Consider the following 20,250-nt stretch of genomic DNA (forward strand, 5'->3'; position numbering starts at 1 on the left):
TTATTTACCAGAGCGTGTCAAGCAGAAACTGAGAGACTGAACTGCCAACTTGGCTTACTCTTTATGCCTGTCAGTAATTAAGTAATTCCTGTTTTTGTATCAAGAGGAGACCGAGTGAAACAAGACCACTCCAAATAAGTCTCTTTTGCCCAGAGGACAGATGTGAATAATCTCATACAACACAAAATGCGATTTGATATGTCCCTCTGGTTCTCTTAATTCTGATTATAGGAAAACATTTGTAACTACTTGATAACGTAAAATAAATGTTATGTTGATTTCATATTCAGTTGGATGCTCTCATTCTGTGGAGGTTTAAGTTGCAAAATGTTTGTTTAGATATTGATCAGCCTTGAAACTCTTACACTTTAATATCTAACATAATAAACTCTTACCAATTATCGGTATAAAATTCTGTTGTGCTTGATACCAAAAGTAAATTTTTGTTTAAAAATACATGTATAATTAAATATTTTAAAGTTGAAATTCTCAGAAAAATTATGCATAAGCTGCTATATTTAGGACTGTTTAAAATTATCCTGAAACGTATACTTGGTGAAATGTGCAAAACATATTTGAATATCTGTATTTCAAGTGCATGTTAATTTATTCACTAAAAACTAGCTATGATAATGCACAATGGTCAAATAAGGATTTTAATAGTTCATATGATTTTAAAACTGTTTTAATATCAAAGTTATAAAATATTCCACATTTTAAAGATACTTAATACAACATTCATAGTATATGAACAAATTGGACAATCTTAGCGATTTGTCTGAATAATCATTAGTTTTATTGTTCGAGCTAGTTTTTTAATTTATGTTTAATACAATATTTAATTGAACATTTGGATCTTTTAATGACTTGTTATGAAGATCACTGAACATTTCTTTTGGCCATCACAGTGAGAGTATGTTATTTTTTGGGCAAGCACTACATTGCATTGTAATTCTGCCAAATCGTCCTGTTTGGTCATCAATTTCCAAAAAAAGAGTTTGGAATTTCCCCCACCTCCAACAAACATTTGCAACTCTTTTGCTGAAATATTCAGAAAGTCATTTTGCATGGAAAACTCTATTAACAAACAGAGTTCTGGTCAATAAGTTAACTGCTATCATCAAACTTATTCTCAATATGATACATACTTATTACATATAGTTGTTACACATGTACTTGTACATAGTACTGGGGACCATGTCTGGCGTATCATGTACAGTTTGGATCTCGCTTTTAAAGAAAGGACTAATGCATTAAAAGCAGTTCAGAAAAGTTTCAATCTTCTGTTTGCTGGGAAGAGGGGTGTTATCTTACAAGGAAGAGTTAAATAGATTGGGCCAATACTCATTAGAGTTTAGAAGAATGAGGGATGATCCTGTGAAACAATTGGGATCCTGATGGAATTTAACAGGGTACACACTAGAATGATAGAAGAGAGACCATAACTAGGGGACCTAGTTTTTTTTAATCTTCCATTTAAGATGAAGATAATTATTTTCTCTCAGATGGTCGTGAATCTGTGGGATTCTCTTCCCACAGTGTGTGGAGACAGCATCATGAATATTTTTAAGGCATAGGTAAATAGTTTCTTGACGAACACTGAAGTTAAAGAGTATAGGGAGTATATGCCAAAATCAGATCAGCTGTGATTTATTGTAGATCAGACTTGAGAGGGCAAATGGCTTAGCTCCAGCTCATAACTCTCAATTTCTCATTTCAATGAAGGCTATGGTATGAATTCTACATTGAGCTGGGTAAAATGCAATCCAAAATGCTAAAGTGAGATATTTCACAATGGTGCTGTACTGTTTTTGAGATGGAACCACCAAAGTCTTGTGAGGAGTTATGAAATTGTGGATAACATCTTTTACAATTCAAAAGAAAGCAGAGATGAGAGCACAAAGACTCGCTTTCCTAAGTAATTCTTGTTATGATTCTATAGATAAGAATCAATCCGATTGAAAGTGTGACCTCAGTTGAATGACAGTGGATATTGTTGGTTAAGATCAATGGGGTCTAATACTACATTCTGATTGATGGGGGAATATTTACCTTTGTCACAGTCACATGGGATTTCATTAATAACTTAGGTAAATACTATTTCCAGAAAGATTCAAATCTGATTGGAGAGATTTAGGCATGGAGTTTTGGGCAAGACTGGAATGGATTTGAGAGCTCACAGCAAGGATAAAGACTTTTAAGAGGAATGGGAGATTGGAGATGTTAATATAGTTTTAGTCAAACAGAAAGGCATCCAATCAGTGCCTGTTGGTCATACCCTAATTTCTAAAGGCATATTGCAATTATAAACATTGTTCTGTGATATAAAAGTATTTTTTTCGATGATAGTCATCACATTGTCCCTATTCATAAATTCAGTTATTTTCCGATAAATAACAGCAATAACTAATCTCCATGTTTATATCTGTAACTGCAATTTCCTTCCCACAAATTCTACTCAATAGGATTAACTAAAAATAAGAAAACTGTCATAAACACATTAAGTAATCAAAATAAGAGCAGAAAAAGTATACAGAAGGTATAAAACATACAGAAATTGCTGGAGAAACACAGCAGGTCTGGTAGCATCTGTGTAGTGAAAATAAAGTTAACACTTCAAGTGCAGTTGACCCTTCTTCAGAACACATGCTGAAATGTGAACTATGTTTCTTTCTGAGATTATAAAAAGGATGAAAGGTTTTAGATATCAGGAAAGACTCAGGAATCTTTCTTTCTAAAACAATTCAAAAGAATGTTTAGTAAGTTTTTGAAAATGATAAATAGTCTTGATATTTTACTAACTCAGGGAAAACTTTCAACCAGATATCACATTGCAAATCAGGGGAACATCAGTTTTAAGAACATTAGCTGAAAGGCTGGGGAGGGGTTTAAATTTTTTGTGCAAGCATCACCAGGACATTGAAAACTCTGCTGAAATCAATGGAAAAGTGACCTGGATCCAAATTCAAAAGAAACATAATGGCTGGAAGTGGAAGTAAGTATATAGCTCACAGAGAGGCAACAGTGAGTCATAAGCACAGTTTCTGTGTTGAGTCTAGAAATCAATAGTCTCCTAGTCATTTTATCAAGTGCAATGACTAAACCTAAATCACCAATGGTAAATTACAATGTTAACAATATTTAATGAGCTAAATTATGTCTGAAGACTAATTTATTTAATTAATACCCAAACACCCTTATTGATAAATATATATTGCTGTCTGGGTTATTCAGTTCAGGAAGAAAAAAGAAATACGTGACTTTAATAAAATTCAAAGTAGAAGGTAAAAAATACCAAGCCATATTTTCACCCTTCAGTAGTGTTAGGATTAACCATTTCCTCCTCCTTAGTAACATCTGCCCATCAAACAAACGGATGCATCTGCGGTTCCTGGGGTCAGATTTCGGATTTGATAATCTCGCCAGGCAGAACTGACCTGCATTTATTGATGATTTCAGGCTTGTTAAAAGGGCAGTCCAGTCTCCTGTACATGCCAACTAATTATCCAGTCAGTTTTGCAATGAGGAAATCAGAAGAAACAAGGATTCTGCTGAAATTTGATATATACCTTTTAGAAAAATTGAGTTGTTTACCTTGAAAGATGTACAAACTCCAGATCTAAAAAACATGCAGTCAAGATTAGTTTCAAGAGCACGTCAGGAAATTACTTTAAACCATCGATACAATTACATAAAATATATTAATTTACATGGTTAGTCCTGTTCTAATCTTTTTTGTAAGAAACATACGCCATAAAAAAAACACAGTGGTCTGTATTTGTTATAATTGCTCCATGGTTGGGTGCTAAAGGTTTATGAAATTGAGGTTTGTTTCTATTCCTTTTCATAAAATGAAGTGTCGGATTTGGGACACTGGGTTCTTGGATGTTAAAAATGTATTTAAGTCAAGGACGTGGGAGTTTGCAGCAGTGGGCTAGTCTGAAGGTCATACGACTAGTGCAGCCATTGTGCTGAAAGCTCGCTGATACGATTAACTCATCTACATTGAGATAAAGCCAGAGAAAAAAAAATCGAACAAATAAGCACAGAATGTACGAGATTTGAACCAATGCCTGCACCTGATAGCTAGAGCGAACTGGTCTCCAATTAGCTGCAATTCAGTAGCCCGAACAAAGACCGGTTTTCTCAACGTTTATGAAGGACAATGGTTGTTAAGAGAGAGCTGGTACAGTAGGCCCCTTCTTAATCCTGTGCTTTCACTGAAGTTTCTTCTTGTGTGGTCGGAGTTTTGTTGGTTTGATAGTTTGGGGTGTCCTGCATGTTTAGATAAGGTTCCTTCCTCCAAACGGTAATGAAATATTATTCAGATTCATTAATGAATGAAAATTGTACCAGATCAACTTTTCCCATTGAGTTAAATATTGCTTTCAATGAAACGAATTAGGGGATTTTTTTCAGAAGTATTGACAGGATGTCAAGGTATGGATTTCATTGATAAAATGCAGTTCTTCCTCGATGTTAGAAAAGTGATTACTGATTAGGAAGAGTGAAACCAGACACCATGAGGGAAGGAAGGCAAAACAATTCCAGATGTACTTTACAGTTTTGAATAGGACTTTGGTGAGGCAGAGCTGTGGAAACACTGGCCACACATCGTTACAGGATGATATTATCCGAACTAGTTACTCGCTTTGAATGACCTTCAATTCCCCCTTAAATCAATTCCAAGGGTATTCGAGGCGGATGTAGCTGAGAAACGATGAACTGAGCGGTTCAGTGTGCGTGAACGGTCACTGATATATCCTGGCCGCCGTGGGAATGGGAGCTCATGTTGCTCAGGGGAAACCATTCAGACCCGCCCACGGTTCGAGCAACCGAATGAAGTTACTGTCCGTTTCACAACGAGTCCATTTTGTTTTAAACACAAGATATTGCAGTACCATTTATTTTTGAATTTTAGAATTGATGTTACTTATCCATTTCAGACTCTTTAAACTTTTTGTCACAAATACTATTGGAAATTATGCCACTGTGAACAGTATTTCTAACGGGATTGTAGATAAAGTTGATTATGCAAAGTTTCCAGGAAAGTTTCCGTGGGGAGTAACGGGAGAGAGAGTAGAATTCCTGCAGTGTGGAAACAAGCCATTTGGCCCATACCGACCCTTCGAAAAGCATTCCTCCCGGACCCATTCCCATGGCTAATGGGCCATGGCTAATCTATAGAGCCTGCACATCATGGGGATATTCAGCATGGCCAATCCACTTGACCTACACATCTTTGTGACTGTGGGAGGAAACCGGAGCAAACAGACACAAGGACAACGTGCAAACGCCACACAGACAGTCGTCCTGGGGGGTAGGGGAATCGAACCCAGGTCCCTGGCGCTGTGAAAGGAGCAGTGCTAACCACTGAGCCACCGTGCCATCCCAAGTTACCGTCCTTTATAATTGGCAGCGGTGGGTTAAGACAAAGACAAACGGGAGGAATAAGCATCACCGGAACCAGACTAAGTTATTGTGCGCTATATATCGAATCGTGAATCTTATTAAGATGACTGTATGCTTGGCCTCTCAATGTCTTACAAGGGCTTACTGAGATCTGCAAACGTGCCATTGCCAAGAATGGCCTCCAGTTGTGAACCTCCTACCACAAAGCCGGACACCTGCGGTACCACTTTGTGTGTCAGGTCATTTTATTTGCCTGTACAGCAACAACCAGTCGGAGAATCCAGAGAGGAAAACAGAATACAGAAGTATACCGTGTTGTACACTGTCTGCATAGAAAGCTACGAGTCTGCTCAGATTGCAGTCTCCGAGAATTTGAGAGGTTACGTTCCAACCCAGAACTAACTTGTCTTTGGGCAGTGGCAACTCTGATCACTTGTCTTTCACAATGAAGTGTCAGAGGAAACCCAGCTCTGTAACTATAAAAGATCAACTACATGCACATCATGCAACAAACAATAATTGATCATTGTCAGCAAATTAAAGGCAGCGTTCCAAGGGTCCAGACCTACGTAAATAAATATTCGCAGTTGCCTTGTTGTGTAGTGCTACACCCTCTCCACCTTCCAGATGGTTTATTGGCTCCCAGTTCTCATTTCTAACTGTACACAATTCTGCTGAAAAAAAAGCAACATCAGGACTTTCCGCAAGTGATCATTTCAATGCACCGCAGAGCTATACAAATGCCCGCTGAGATTTTCTGTAGCCAATTTGTTACAGCATGTGCTGCTCATTATTCTCGAGCTCTGGGTGGGGTATTTGAGAAGTGAATCAGACCAGTAACAAAGCATAAAAACAACTAAACGATAGATTTCAAAGGCGACGGTACGAATGAAAAGGACCAGTGAAATGTGGGGAGTGGGAGTAGAAAAGTGAACCGTGAACATTATCACAGTTTATTGTCCCCTAATGTCCAGAAATGAGAACACAGGAAAACTTGAAAACATTTCTGCTGCGCTCCTATCCATGTCCGTAAGGTATTCTAGAGGGGAACAGATCCGAATGCCACTCTGAGCCACTGGGAAGCTAGTAATGCTCATCTCTGATCTCGATTAATTAAACACTATCCTTCATTACGAAAAGCAGCAGGGCTGTTATCTAACCAACAGCAAATTATAATTTGCTAAATAAGTCTATAAGTTTCACTCATTCGCCAAAGTTTGGCTGGTGTGTTTTTAAAGTAATGTTCACTAACAGGTGAATTTTTAAAGAATCATAAAATTGTGGAAACAGGCCATTCCGCCCATCAAGTGCGAACGGACCCTCTGAGGAGCATCCCACCAAGACCCACCCCTATCCCTGTGACCCTACATTTCACATGGCTATCATGGCTGCTCCCACAACCACTTCCACCCCTCACAATTCCTCATGCATCACACCTGACATCACTTCTGCCCCTCACATCATCACTGATGCCACATGCTCAGTGACTTCCGCCACCCCTACTGCTGTGGTAACCACCACTTCCGCCCCCACCAGCGCCACTCACCTGCATTCTGCTGACATGCCCCCCTCAGACCCCACTGTCACTATCCCAACCCCCCCAGAACCCCAAAGGGAACACTACCCCTGCTCATGACTCCAACCCCATTCCCCCCACCATCACACTCACTCCAGTTACAGGTTCCGCCCCTCTCCCAGCTCTACACCCACACCAGATCCCAGCTCCCAGCCCTGCCGAGTTTTCACCATCCCCCCAGACCTCCCCCTCACTGAGGACGAACGATCAGTCCTCAGCAAAGGACTCACCTTCATCCCCCTCCGTCCACGCATCAATGAATTTAATACACGCCGTGACATCGATCACTTCTTCCGGCGCCTCTGCCTCCGAGCTTACTTTTACAATCAGGACTCCCGCCCACCTTCCGAGGACCCCTTCGCCCACCTCCAAAACACTGCATCCACCTGGACACCCCGCACTGGCCTATTACCTGCCCTCGACCTCTTCATTTCCAACTGCCGCCGGGACATTAACCGCTTCAACCTGTCTACCTCCCTCCCCCACTCCAACCTCTTACCCTCACAACGCGCAGCCCTCCAATCCCTCTGCTCCAATCCCAACCTCACCATCAAGCCAGTGGATAAAGGGGGCGCAGTGGTAGTCTGGCACACTGACCTCTACACCCCTGAAGCCAAATGTCAACTCAAGGACACCTCTTCCTACTGCCCCCGCGACCATGACCCCACCCCCCATCAGCAAACCATCATCTCCCAGACCATACAAACCTCATCACCTCAGGAGATCTCCCACCCACAGCTTCCAACCTCATAGTCCAGGAACCCCGCACTGCCTGGTTCTACCTCCTTCCCAAGATCCACAAGCCTGACCACCCTGGCCGACCCATTATCTCAGCATGCTCCTGCCCCACTGAACTCATCTCTACCTACCTCGACACTGTCCTATCCCCCCTAGTCCAGGAACTCCCCACATACGTTCGAGACACTACACACGCCCTCCACCTCCTCCAAGACTTCCGTTTCCCTGGCCCCCAACGCCTCATCTTCACCATGGATATCCAATCCCTCTGCACCTCCATCCGCCATGACCAGGGCCTCCAAGCCCTCCGTTTTTCCTCTCCAGACGTCCCCAACAGTAGCCTTCCACTGACACTCTCATTCGTTTGGCCGAACTGGTCCTCACCCTTAACAATTTCTCCTTTGAATCCGCCCACTTCCTCCAGACCAAAGGGGTAGCCATGGGCACACGTATGGGCCCCAGCTATGCCTGTCTCTTTGTTGGCTCCATAGAGCAGTTGATTTTCCGTAATTACACTGGCACCACTCCCCACCTCTTCCTCCGCTACATTGATGATTGCATTGGCGCCACCTCGTGCTCCCGCGAAGAGGTTGAGCAATTCATCAACTTCACCAACATATTCCACCCTGACCTTAAATTTACCTGGACCAGCTCTGACACCTCCCTCCCCTTCCTGGACCTCTCCATCTCCATTAATGACGACCGACTTGACACTGACATTTTTCACAAACCCACCGACTCTCACAGCTATCTGGATTACACCTCTTCCCACTCTACCTCTTGCAAAAATGCCATCCCGTATTCCCAATTCCTCCACCTCTGCCGGATCTGCTCCCAGGAAGACCAGTTCCACCACAGAACACACCAGATGGCCTCCTTCTTTAGAGGCCGCAATTTCCCTTCCCACGTGGTTAAAGATGCCCTCCAATGTATCTCGTCTACATCCCTCACCTCCGCCCTCAGACCCCACCCCTCCAACCGTAACAAGGACAGAACGCCCCTGGTGCTCACCTTCCACCCTACCAACCTTCGCATAAACCAAATCATCCACTGACATTTCCGCCACCTCCAAAAAGACCCCACCACTAGGGATATATTTCCCTCCCCACCCCTTTCCACCTTCCACAAAGACCGTTCCCTCCCCGACCACCTGGTCAGGTCCACGCCCCCCTACAACCCACCCTCCAATCCTGGCACTTTCCCCTGCCACCGCAGGAACTGTAAAACCTGCACCTACACCTCCTCCCTCACCTCTATCCAAGGCCCTAAAGGAGCCTTCCACATCCATCAAAGTTTTACTTGCACATCCACTAATATCATTTATTGTATCTGTTGTTCCCAATGCGGTCTCCTCTACATTGGGGAGACTGGGCGCCTCCTAGCAGAGCGCTTTAGGGAACATCTCCGGGACACCCGCACCAATCAACCACACCGCCCCGTGGCCCAACATTTCAACTCCCCCTCCCACTCTGCCGAGGACATGGAGGTCCTGGGCCTCCTTCACCGCCGCTCCCTCACCACCAGACGCCTGGAGGAAGAACACCTCATCTTCCGCCTCGGAACACTTCAACCCCAGGGCATCAATGTGGACTTCAACAGCTTCCTCATTTCCCCTTCCCCCACCTCACCCTAGTTCTAAACTTCCAGCTCAGTTACTGTCCCCATGACTTGTCCGACCTGCCTATCTCCTTTTCCACCTATCCACTCCACCCTCTCCTCCCTGACCTATCACCTTCATCCCCTCCCCCACTCACCCATTGTACTCTATGCAACTTTCTCCCCACCCCCACCCTCCTCTAGCTTATCTCTCCACGCTTCAGGCTCACTGCCTTTATTCCTGATGAAGGGCTTTTGCCAGAAACGTCGATTTTGCTGCTCTTTGGATGCTGCCTGAACTGCTGTGCTCTTCCAGCACCACTAATCCAGAATCTGGTTTCCAGCATCTGCAGTCATTGTTTTTACCTCGTTGATTTTAACCCACCTCGCCTGCATATCCCTGGATACTATGGGCAATTTAGAATGGCCAATCCGTCTAACCTGCGACCTTTGGACTCTTGAATTCTTATGTTAACAAATCCTCGACAGCAAAAGGTTGGTTTTGCTACACGTCATTTGGAGATTTCTAACCGATTTCTTGACGTACATTATGTGAGCTTGCTCAGAGATAAGGAAATAGGAATTCATTCCTATGGCGCAAACCGAGGCTTTATGTGCAATGTTTTTAATTTCACTGACTTTAATCAAACAAATTGAGCTGCCGTCTACAGTACCGAATTCCCCCCATTGTCAAAGACATATTTTGTATTCTCATGATCTTTGACACTCAAATCTTCTGAATTAGCATCTGCCAGTCGAACGGAGTGCGGAGAGAGTGTGGGCTGATTTAGTTCCTTATTCTGCATCTGGCGAAGGGACAGAGAGAGGAGGTGGTGTTGCGATCTGAAAAGAGGATTTCTGTTTTACTCTGATCATGTTGTTTTCCAAACCTGGAAGTCATCATTCAGTTTAGTCTGCCACTGTTATGCTAAGTGCCAGTGTAAATATCGTTATAAAGAATCAGACTTAACTGATGAAATTTACCTGTCCCTGAATGGATCGCCCCACCGCTTCACAAAGACATTAATGTTTTTAAGCCTCACACACTTGATATATAACCTTGAGACTGTTCGAAGTTGGCCTCACTGACAGTGGCTAGGTTGTAGCGTCTCAAGTTAGCTTCAACGAAACATGGAATATCTACTGATGGCATTTAGTCTGTCCCCGCCTTTACCCATTGGCTTTTTCAGTGGTAAAAAAAACCTGGAAAGTGAGAACTACTACTTAATGCAATATGAACTGTCTTCTGGTTGGTATCTAATCAGCTGAAAATATCATTGCATTTTGTAATAGGAAGTGATTTAAAAATAGACTAATCACAGGCTAGTTGTGGGTACAAAATATTGGCAGGCCTTCTGATCTTCCATTCTGTAATGTTGGGAAACAATAGCATTGTAGAACTCTATGGGTGCAAGATAATGCTCTAGCAACATGGGTTCAAATCCCACTATGTGAGATAGTAACATTTAAATTTTGTCAATTAATCTGGAATGTTTAGCTAGTGATGGCCATGACAACAGTAATTGTAAAAGCCTATTTGGTTCACTAATGCCCTTAAGGAGTTGAAATCTGGTGTTTTAATTTGGTCAAACCAACGTGTGACTCCAGACTCAAAGCAATGTGATTAACTTTTACGTGCCCTTTGCAATGGCCCAATAAGTCATTCAATTCAAAGGCAATTAGGGATGAACAACAAATGTCCACATCCCATTTCAGAATAGAGAATAATATTGAGGGCTCTGTTCTTTGACCAACTCAAAGCTAAAAGGAAGTTACTTGTCTACCCCGTTGTGTGCTTATTAAGTGATCAACCTTTTTAACATTCTGAACACATTTGGAAGCAAGCTGTAAGAATTATGATGGCTTGCACATTTTTAAAAAATTAAAATCACAATAAGCATTCACAGAATTCCAAGATGTTGCAGCAATTATTTATGATTAAGTCAAGTAACATTTCTTTGGGGGTAAATCAAGTATTAAACTGGTTCCAATGATTTCATTTTCTGAAAGAGGATGTTTTGTTTCAGATTTGTGGCAAGAAGAGTTGGAAATTATTAAAACAACTTGATTATTCAGTTTGCAGAACCATGCTCCACACTTTGGGGAACTGCAATGATGAACATTCTGAGGGTACATGAGTAGGATTAAGATTTAGAACAGAGTTTAAGTTTCAGTGCCACATATTGAAATCAATCACATTGTTAAATTACTGTTAGGTGTGGCAAAAACAAAATTTAGGACCCAAAATAAGAATAGGTGAAGCATGAATTATAAGTTGAACATGGAGATAGTCGAAATTCCAGTCTCTAAGGGGACTGAGCTGGTTTTTCAGTTGGGCATCCTCAGAAGGTGAACACCAGGATGATTTTATGGGGCCAGGGTGAATACAAAAATAAAAGCTAAATTTTGTTTTTGATGTATCACTGATAGTCTCCTTAAGGACCATTAGTTATGCTGCCAAACATCAGAACAATTGGATGGAGCATTCATGACACACTCCACCCTTTTGTGATCAAAATTGCAACTGGGGTTGTTTATGTGCAATGTATTTCACAATTTATAACGCAAGAGGCTATCCTGAACCAGATGGTGCTTATTGTCCAGCCAGTGAAATCAGAGCTGAAAGGAAGTTTGATGTTCACTTATAAAGCACATTTCACAACTTCAGAATATCCCAATAAAAACCAAAAGAACTGCAGATACTGGAAATCAGAAACAAAAGCAGAAATTGCTGGAAAAGCTCAGCAACATCTGTGGAGAAAAATCAGAGTTAACGTTCCTTCCTCAGAACTGCAGAATATCCCATAACTTCAGAATATCCCACTTTACCACCAATGAGTTGAAGTGCAATTACTGCTATGATGTGGAAAATACAATATCTAATTTGTGCATATCCCACTTACAGCTATGTGATCATGACTAACTAATCTTTTTTAGTGATACTTGTGAGGGATAAATAATGGCCAGGACATTGGAGGGAACTCTTTTGCTCTTATTTGAAGATTATCTTCAGATCTTTACATCTATGTGAAAGAATGTACCCACAAGAGTTTGCCTATTCATCAGCACTGTCTCAAAGTAGCAGCCTTAATTTTATGCTCAAGGGTCAGACGTGTCACTTGAATCCATGATTTCTGAGTCAAACTCAAGTACTGCCAGGGAGCCCAGTTAAAGCTTGTGGCTTGGTGTGATATTCAGAAGCTGCCATCCTATTTACGGCAGGCAGAAGCATGTAGACTTGACCCATAGACATTTACAACACTGAAGGAAGCTATTCAGCTCAGCATGTCTGTTCTGGTCAACAAAGATCTGACTACAATAATCTTACTTTGCACCTTTTGGTCCGTAGCCCCAGAGAATAAATACCACTTAAATATTAGGAGAGCTTCTGACTCAACCTTCTTTTCAGGCAGCAGGTTTTAGACTTTCACCACCATCTGGGTGAAAACAAAATTCCATGGGTCTCCTCTTAGCATTCTACCTTTAAATCTATGTCCCCTGGTTATTGATCTCTCTTTTAATGGAAAATGTGCCTTCCTATCCACCCTAGCTATGCCCTCCATAATCTTAATCCCAGGTGACATCCTGGCAAATCTCCTCTGCCCCCTCTGCAATTGAATCACATTCTTCCTATGGTTATCTCAGTTGAAGGGATGGCTGGTTTGCAATAAAGTCGATAGTGTGGTGCTGGAAAAGCACAGCAGGTCAGGCAGCATCTGAGAGTAGAAGAATTGATGTTTCAAGCATAAGCCCTTCATCAGGTTTCCTCTCGACTCTGATCTCCAGCACCTGCAGTCCTCAGTTCCTCCTAGTTGATTTGCAATAAAGAGAGATACCAACGTTATGGGTTCAATTCCTACATCAACTGAGGTTGCCATACCCCCGCTTGAGGTATGGTGACTCTGAGGTTAAACCACGGCCAATTATCCCGCTTTCAGAGAGCAGCCCTATGATCTGGTAGAACTATGGTGATTTTACCTTACTTTTATATTGTGTTGACCAGAACTGCAGTAATCCATATCTGGCCTAACCACCATTTGATACAGTTCGAGCATAACCTCCCTGCTCTTGTATTCTGTACCTCAGCCAATAAAAGCAAGTATCCCATACCTGGGCTGGAGGGTCTAAGCTATGAGGAAAGATTGGATTTGCTTGTTTTTTTCCTTGAAGTAGTGAACGTTGAGAGGTGATTTGATAGAGGTGTTTAAGATTGTGATGGTCATAGATAGGAAGGCACTTTTTCCATATGACTCATTATCTGCCCTGATAGAGTCATAGAGACGTACAGCATGGAAACAGACCCTTCGGTCCAACTCATCCATGCTGACCAGATATCCTAACTTAATCTCGTCCCATTTGCCAGCACTTGGCCCATATCTCTTTAAACCCTTCTTAGTCATATACCCATCCAGATGCCTTTTAAATGCTGTAATTATACCAGTTTCTCTGGCAGCTCATTCCATACATGCACCACCCTTTGTGTGAAAAAGTTACACCTTAAGTCAATTTTATATCTTTTCCCTCTCAAGCTAAACCTATGCCCTCTAGTTCTGGACTCTGCCACCCCAGGGAAAAGACCTTGTCTATTTATCCTGCTTACCAAGATCTTTTTGAGCTTCAGTACTTTCAAGTATCCCACCATTCACAGAGTAATCTCTTCCCTTGTCCGACCTCCCCAAGTACCATAACTTTTCTATTTGCCAGTGCTCAGGTGATCAAGGCATTGATATCCTCCTGCAGTTTACAGCTATCCTCTTCAGTATTTGCAACCCTGCCAATTTTTATGTTATCCACGATGTTCATGATCATGTTTCCTATATGTAAGTCCAAATCATTAATACACACCTCAAACAGCAAAGACCCCAGCACCAAATCCCATGGAACCGCACTGGATACAGATTTTCAGTCACAGGAACACTTCTCCACCATTGCACTGCTTTCTGCAGCCAATTTTGGATCCAATGTGCTACTTTGCCTTGCATTCTACAGACTCTTACAGATATATTCTGCCTCTCAGAATTTTTCCTAATAACATCTCCACTACTGAGGCTAGATTGACCCCTCAGAAACCATGGAAAAAATGTACCTTTAGATGGAATGCTTTTCTACGCCCTTGCAAATTATTGTTTGTAGTTTTTCTATACCCTTGCAAATTAAGATGGTCTATTCAGTTTTATGCCTTCCTTGTCAGAGCAATAAGCTTTGGATCCAAATTAATATTTATTGCACAGCAAGGGAAATTTGCTTGATTTAACTAGAAATTATTAACAAAAGAATCATGGAATTTTGTGGGTTTTAATCAAATAAATTATATTTAAAGTCATCATAATTCTTGAAGTTTGCCTCAAAGTGTGTTCAGAATGTTAAAAGGTTGATTACACAATAGTTCAATGCTTAATAAGCTTCAATTAATTTTGGGATTTGGATTAATGAAAGACTCCAGCTCAGCACCAATTACAAAGTTCACATCGTATACCCTCCATGACCTTGAACTAGAAAATAATAAATTAGTCACTGCACAGAGGACACCATTCAATCCACTAAGTCTGTACTAGTTCTCCACAAGAGCTATTCAACTAGTGCCTTTCTTCCAAAACCTTGCAATTTATTTCTTTTCAGATAAATACTCAACTGTCTTCTGAAAACCATGATTGAATCTGCCTCCACCACAATCTCAGTGAGTATATGCCAGATACAAATCATTTGCTGTGAGTAACAGTCCTCAGGCAAGGGCTGAAAATGTGTTATTTTCCTGGATAAGGATGGATGAATGGCTCCCCTCTTTATTCAACTCCTACCTTGGTTGCTTACAACAAGATTAACTTAGAAAGCTCCCTTCTCTCAGCCTAAATGTACTTATGTCTGAAAAGGAGCCAATTTAACCAGGCCTCCTTGTGTTAAATAAAAAGGGAATTTATTAGTTACAAGTCATGAGAAAAGATAGTAAAATGCAACACAGACGCACACTGATTAGAAATGAGAGTTAAGTCCAAAAGGATAAAAGAGATAAAGAAATATTCAAGTCGGCCTTTGGCTAGATAGTGCTAAAGTGATTGTTAGCTATTAAGGTGATGGTTTCAATAGCACTGACTTTGCTATTTAAGTGGTTGTTTGGAGAGTATTGGTTCTGCAGTTAGTTGAAAAGAGTTTGCCAAAGTTCCTTCAACAGTGGTTATGCTGACTTATTTTCAGCAAAAGAAGAGTCTTTATTTTACCCTGTACACTCAGGAGCTGCCTAATGTAAGTTCTCACCTGTGCCACTTCGCAGTACAGTTTAGTACAGTGGAGCTTGAACTGTATGTTCGCACAGCAGATGACTAGTTCCCTAGCATACAAAGACCACGAGTTTAGATTAGATTACTTACAGTGTTGAACAGGCCCTTTGGCCCAACAAGTCCACACCGACCCGCCGAAGCGCAATCCACCCAGACCCATTTAACTACATTTACCCCTTCACCTAACACTATGGGCAATTTAGCCTGGCCAATTCACCTAACCTGCATATTTTTTGATTGTAGGAGGAAACTGGAGCGCCCGGAGGACGCAGGGAGAATGTGCAAACTCCACACAGCGAGTCACTTGAGGTAGGAATTGAACCCGGGTCTCTGCCGCTGTGAGGCAGCAGTGCTAACCACTGTGCCACCGTGCAGTTGGTTTTTAATTCTCTTGAGTATTCCTAGAAATATAAAACAAAAACATTTCATTTTGAGTGACCTTTCTTTCAACTCATATTCTGTTGGCATTGAGGAGTTAGTTAGTTCAGATGGCAGAGCATTGCCATCAGCCTGCGTTCAATTTTCATATCAGCTGAGGTTACCATTGAATGAATCTGCTTCTCCACCGTTCTCCTCACCAGATGCATGGTGATCCTCAGGTTAAACCACTGTCAGATGTCTCTCCTCTCTCTCTCTCTCTCTTTCTCTAATGAGGAAGCAGCCTTGTGGTCTGGTAAGACTATGGCAGCTTTATTTTGGTGCAATCTGACAGATCACATTTCAGTTTTATTGAATGGCATCTCCACCTCTGAAGTGTTGCTGTCTGAGGCTACCTTGACACTTTTCAGGTATGACAGTTAATGGGAGTGAGTGTATTCCACACAGGGATCTTAAACAGCCACTGAAGTAATATCCTTTGCTATCTTTTCACTTGTACATCTTTCTTTTAAATATCACATATGGTATCAGATCACCTAGCCAATTTTATATAAATTCTGTCACTGTCTCTTTTATCCCATGAGTTTCAACTTTATTAAACAAGTTTTTGGAAATCCATCAGCATCATCTCAGCCAAATTACTTTCATCAACTCCCTCACTTAACCTTATCAAAAGAAAGCACTCAAATAGATTAGTTAAACATGATTTATCCTTGACAATGTAATATTGGCTATTTAATTGACACTTACCAAGTATCTATTAATTTTGCCCAGGATTGCTTTTTCTTGAGGCTTTGCCTCAATAAACTGACTGGTTTGTTGTTGCTTAATTGATCCTTAAACCCCTTTTCAAACCATTGTGTAATATTTGAAGTAGCATTTAAATCCTATAGGGAAGATTGAAAGATTATGGTCCATATCCCCACAATTTCTACTCTTAATTCACTCAGCATCTTTTGATGCACCCCATCTGGTCCTGGTGATGAATTAATTTTACATGCAACCTGCCTTTTCTTCACACCCTTTCTTTTCATTAATTTTTAGCCATTCCTTTCTCTTAACTATTTCCTTTTTTCACTATGATTTTTGCAGTATCTTCCTTTGTGAATACAAATGTAAATTACACAAAGTATTGACACCTACTGCATTCATATGTAGATTTTCTTTTTAATCCATGGTTGGTCTGCTCCTCTTCTTATTTCCCTTTTATGATCTTGTAAGCCCAGAGAGGATTTTTGGATTTGTCTTTAAGTTAGTATCAGAGGAGCAGGAGCAAGCTTTTCAGCTCCCTGAGCTTGATCTGACATTCTAGATCATGGCTGTTCATCTCCCTCAATGCTACCTTCTTGCACCAGCTCCATCTCCCTGTTACTTTCAATGAGACAATATGTAAAGTGCTGTCACCTGGAATTACTGTTACTAGCCATGTTACACGCTTCTCTAATTTCCTGATCTATAACATGTTCAACATCAGCACTGCAGTTTGGTGGTCGATAAACAGCATGCATCATTGTTTGCTTCTACTTATTTCTTAGCTTTACCAAACTGATTCTACATCTTGATCCTCTCTTACAAAAATATAGATATAATTTCTTGTTAGGAGTGCTATCTCACTTGCTTTTCCTTTCAGGATCTCCCTCTTAAATGTAGAATAACCTTGGATATCCAGTTCCTAATCCTGAGCAACCACTATCCACGCCTCTGTAATGGCAGTTCAATTATCTCCATGTACCTCAATTTGTACATCGAAGACATCAACCTTTAGTAAATGCTATGCAAATTCATGTAGAATGTCTTTAACTCAACTTTTTTTAAAACACTATTCTCCATTTTGATCCTGTTTGATGCTTACCATTGCTTCATCTGTCTTTGCTTAATCTTTTATTTCCTTTTACAAGTATTGCTTCCTTTGAATTCATGCTCCTTATTAGATTCCTGTCCCCTTGTCAACCTAGTTTAAATCAGCATTAACCCATGTCCCTGCAAGAATGTTAGTCCCAGTCCTGTAAGATACAACCCATTTATTGTGTAAAGGTTCATATTACACAGATACATATTCTTATGCAATCCCCCTATCCCTCGATGTCATTAATAACAAGAAATCTCTCAATCTCCATTTATATAAAGACTGCACTTTCACAGCTCCTTGGGATAGAGAACTCCAAAGATTCACCACCTTTTAATTGAAGAAGTTCCCAAAAAAGTACCTCCTCACCTCAATCCTTAAATCTCATCCATTTATTCTGAGACCACATCCTTTGTTAGAGATGCCACAGCAAGGGAAAAATCCTTTCCGTGTTTACTCTGTTTATTCCTTTAAGAATTTTGTAACTTGCTATGAGATTGGATTTCATTGTTCTGAACTCCAGTACCTTCATCCCTGGAATTCGTCCAGTGAACCTCTACTGAACTCACTCTATGGCAAGTTTATTTTTCCACAGGCATGGAGACTAGAACTGCATGTGATAATCCAGGTGTTGTCTCACCAGTATTCTCTAAAATTGAAGTAAGATTTATTTATTCCTGTGCCTAAAATTCTCTTGCTCTAAAGACTAACATTATGGGTATTAAATCCAATAAAACTCATACATGTCTTGCATTGTTATTCTTAGCTATTTTTTAAAGCAGTCATGGAATTTTTGTGTCACCGTTTTGATCCTGATGTATGGCATTTTATATTTGCCTGCATTATGTTTTAATTGCTGATCTGCCCAATTACATGTTGGATCTGCACATTTGATCATTTCTGAATTGTCTTTTGTGAACTCCATGTCCTTCCGAAATCTATATTTGCATCAAGTTGCACAATCTGAATGATTGATGCAAATTAGAAACAGTACTGATTCCAACATCAATCCCTGGGCCCCTTTTCAGAATCTTCCCCATCCAAGATATCCTCTCCAACAAATACTTATTGCTTTCTATTCTTAAGCCAATTATTAAATCACTTCCGAGGTTGAACTTAACTAATAGCTTTTTGCATGACACATTGTCAACTGTCTTTTGGAAATCTGGTTAGGGAATTCTACAGTACACTTATGCTGGCACATACTCAATTTACTTAAATAATGCTGTCATTGACTTTAAAAACTGCATACCTGATTGCTAGCCTTTGCAGAGAGTTAAGTACAGCGACTATTGCTGGGTCAAAATCCTGGAATTCCCTCCCCGAAGGCATCGTGGGTCAACCTACAGCACATGGACTGCAGCGGCTCAAGAAGGCAGCTCACCACCATCTTCTCAAGAGCAAATAGGAATGGGCAATAAATGCTGGCAGGCCAACGATGCCCAAATCCCATGAGTGAATAAAAAAAACTTTCCAAAGTGAAGCTGCTGCCATTCATCTATCTCCATTATACCTGTGACTCCCTGCTCCCCTCTGTCACTGAATCTTATAATCCAGAAGGAGACCATTCAGCTCATTATATATCTTATCTAAAAGTGAATTTTATTGGATATAACTGTGTTCTTTCCCAGAGCTCTGTAAATTTCCCTTTTTTGCATATTTATTGGTGATGCTTAGTGGTATTATTGCTGGACTATTAGTGCAGAGACCCTGGTAGTGTTCTGTGGTCCTCAGTTTGAATCATGCCATGGCAGGTAGTGGCATCTGAATTCAATAAATACATCCAGAATTAGGAACGACCGTGAAACCATGAAAAACCCATTTGGTTCACTAATGTCCTCTTGGGAAGGAAACTGCCATTCTTATCTGGTCTGACCTACATGTGACTCCAGACCCATAGCAATGTGGTTGACACTTAACCGCTTGCTGGGCAATTAGGTACGGGAAATAAATGCTGTTCCATTCAGTGATACCCACACTTCATGAATGATGAAAAAAAAATTCAATTCCCTATTGGGAATCCTGGAAACACCCAACAACCAAGGGAGCATCTTTAAAGAAAATGTGTGTGATGGTGATGATCATTGCACTGCACAAGTACATCAGATAATGGACTATGCCTGTGATGTCAACATTTGTCCTTTATAGATTCTGCCTGATCTGCTGAATGTTTCCAGCACTTTCTGTTTGTGCTTCAGATTTCCAGCATCTAAAATAGCTGCTTTTCTGTGCTTGGCTGTACATTTTGCAATAGAAGCAAATTCATGCTGCAGTTGGGTAAAAAGAAGTATTGACCAAACCAGATCTACTGTTGTTTATGGTGGTGTTTTGTGATTTACCCCAGAAGTGTTGGAATTGTTCATCCTACTATTAGTTACTGAGATTGTCGTAAGTTCTACTAAATAAATAGCCATTGATATAAAGATGAT

The 20,250-nt window shown here is 40.9% G+C and overlaps 1 long non-coding RNA gene across 2 annotated transcripts in view; it reads left to right on the plus strand.

The window, feature by feature from the left end:
- The window catches only part of LOC140476779 (uncharacterized), a 28,775-nt gene extending 12,559 nt beyond the window's left edge, over positions 1 to 16,216 (plus strand). The window contains exons 1-3 of one of the 2 annotated variants that reach the window (XR_011960603.1): positions 9,553 to 9,817; positions 14,942 to 14,999; positions 15,841 to 16,216. This is a non-coding gene — a long non-coding RNA (uncharacterized lncRNA). Of the gene's footprint in view, positions 1 to 9,552; positions 9,818 to 14,941; positions 15,000 to 15,840 lie in introns of those variants that run through there. The other variant, XR_011960604.1, reaches the window with a different exon arrangement.
- Positions 16,217 to 20,250: the final 4,034 nt, after the last annotated feature.

This window comes from Chiloscyllium punctatum, chromosome 5 (assembly GCF_047496795.1).
Source record: "Chiloscyllium punctatum isolate Juve2018m chromosome 5, sChiPun1.3, whole genome shotgun sequence".
In the NCBI taxonomy this organism is placed as follows: domain Eukaryota; kingdom Metazoa; phylum Chordata; class Chondrichthyes; order Orectolobiformes; family Hemiscylliidae; genus Chiloscyllium; species Chiloscyllium punctatum.